Consider the following 2,626-nt stretch of genomic DNA (forward strand, 5'->3'; position numbering starts at 1 on the left):
CTCTAGTAAACCGAATAGGAATTGATTTACAAATGGGCGTGGGTGTAAGCCGTTCCCGCTTTCTTTGTAATGTGGGAATTTGACTGTCAAAAAGTGGTCATTGTCAAATTTTTCTATTGCACCATTCGACGTTTGTATTTTTTCAATATTATCCGTTCCCTCAAATGTGTCATGTTTTCTCGTGTTCTTTCTACCATATTTGGATCTTGAGATGACAGATTTATGTCCCATCTAGCATCGTATCTACGCAGCGGTGTGCAGGTATCCAAACCGTACCGTTCCTCGTGTATCGGACTGAAAGATTCGTTTAAATTTCCCGTTATTGGATCAGTGTTTTGTCTTCCTATTTGATTCATATTGACTTGTGGTCTAGAACCCGTTGTACTATAACTTGCAAATTGAGAAATTGGTAAACGCGTCGTTGCAACTTGCTCTATTCTCCCGTCACTCTCGTCCGTTCGTAGGGTCGGCTGCCGCTCTTTTGGAGTGCGCGCATTTACCATTTCTCGCCCCATTGTCTGTTGCGACCGCACATTACCTGATTAGATCACCTGTGTTAACTGTTCTCTTCCCATATGCTTCTGTTTTGTTTCGGTAATTATTGACGCAACCTCTTGTGGATATACAACTGGAATCTCATGACTTTTTTGTGTTTTCGCTACTGCTACGGAAGACTGCACTGGATTTCGTCCATCACTATGTCAGTTGATACTACCGATTCCACTGCCTCGCTACTACTTTCTGTATGGCTCTCGATAAACAGTTTCAGTTCTGTACGAAGCTGTTCTTACTGTTTCTGATCGAGACGATGTATGCAATGCGTGTATCGGATATTTTTAATGCGGCCCGCGTGACACGTTTTCTAACATTGAGCTCTTCCACGAATTGTTGCGCCTTACCAGACGTCTTACGTGCTACCGTATCAACTCTTTGATTAACATTAGACACTGCATCCTGCACCTGGTCAACGTCAGAACGCATCTTTTTCTGGTCAGCCATTAAAGATTGTATAAGCTGTCGCGAGTCTCTCGCCTCTCTCCGGATTTCAGTGAACTGTTCATTAACTCCCGTTCGCAACTCTTGCTGATCTCTGCGGATTTTTGTCGATAAACCAGCATCTGTTGCTGTTTTTAAATTCGCTGTTTTGGTCTTTAGATTCGCCGTTTCAGTTTTCATTTCTGCTAACGCTGCATTTGTTTCAAGTTTCAAGTCTGCTAACCCTGCATTTGCCTGCTTTACGACCGTAGTGAGATGCTTCAATATTGTGAACACACTGACTCCTCGTCGTCGGCATCTTTCACCGTTCGATGTATATTTTGCCAGTCGTGTCATTCACGTGGAGTCTCACCGACTTCCGTACGTAGTGCTGACGCACTTACACACATTCCTTCTCTTAGAAACTGTCCCGTGTGATTTATAATCACAATATTTGGTTTAACGTACTGACGTTATTCGTCCTCTGATTCTACTTCTGATCCACTAGCTCCGTCATTTGTTGTTTTTTGTGAATTTTCAGACTGTGATACCAACCGCGAAACTACCACCATTGCCTCTGCACTATCACTACGTTCCGTTCCGTGATTCACACTCGATACTTTTTGTTGTACATCAGTCTCTGTTCTGTCAAGATCTTACGTTTGCTGTATCTGTGATAATCTCCGTTCTTCCGCCATCTCTGATCGTCTCACTAAAGTCTGTCTTTTTGGAATTGCGCGAGTCTGAGCTCTCGTCAACAACAAGTTATATGATCTTACACGTTTCCAAAATATCATAGAAAGTTTCTTAGGCTGTGGGCACATCATTAGCAACGCCGTTTACTGTTAGTAGAATTTACAACCAACTCAACAACAGTGTGAATAGCTTCGCAGGCGCCGGAAGGGTCATGCACAACCTACTTTTACACAAACATAAACATTGTCTCATTTATTAATACACTTTTTCTACACTTTGGATCACACATTTACTACATTCTTAGCACTGAACATACACGTACATCAAGTAACTTCGTCACAAAAAGAACAAATGAAAAAAAATTATTTTCTCAATTCAAAAATTTTAATTTCCCTTCATAATTTGACTAATTGCCATCGAGGCAGACTAACTGCCATTCTGGCAGGGTCGCCATTCTGTAAGGTTTCTGGTCTGAACAACAACTGTGTAAGCTGTAGCAGCCACATAGCAGTAAGTTATTACCTCCTATCACTATTCTTAAAAATAACCCAGCAGCAGATAAAATACGAGAAATAATTAAATTCCCTCCAGTGCCCAGAGTACAACATCAGCATATAACAAAATTAGCACTGAGCAATTTGAAGAAAGAGAAAGAACTGAGCAGACAGAATGGCAAACTCACGAGTATTTTCACTAGGACAAAAGGTACTAGTAAAAACCCACTTTCTATCTAGCAGGAAGAAACACCAAAACCACAGCTTCTTTTTTATATACAAAGGCCCCATAGAAGTGAGTAAAGTAGTCCATGATAATGCAGTCTAACTGATTAATCCAAAAACAAGAAGATAATTGGGTTTGCACCATGTGAGTCATTTGAAATTGTATAAAGGGTAAAAAAAAGGAAAAAAGAGTAACTCCACATAAGAATTCAGTTGCATTAAATGTCCAGAAATTA

Source organism: Schistocerca cancellata, chromosome 8 (genome assembly GCF_023864275.1).
Source record: "Schistocerca cancellata isolate TAMUIC-IGC-003103 chromosome 8, iqSchCanc2.1, whole genome shotgun sequence".
NCBI lineage: Eukaryota > Metazoa > Arthropoda > Insecta > Orthoptera > Acrididae > Schistocerca > Schistocerca cancellata.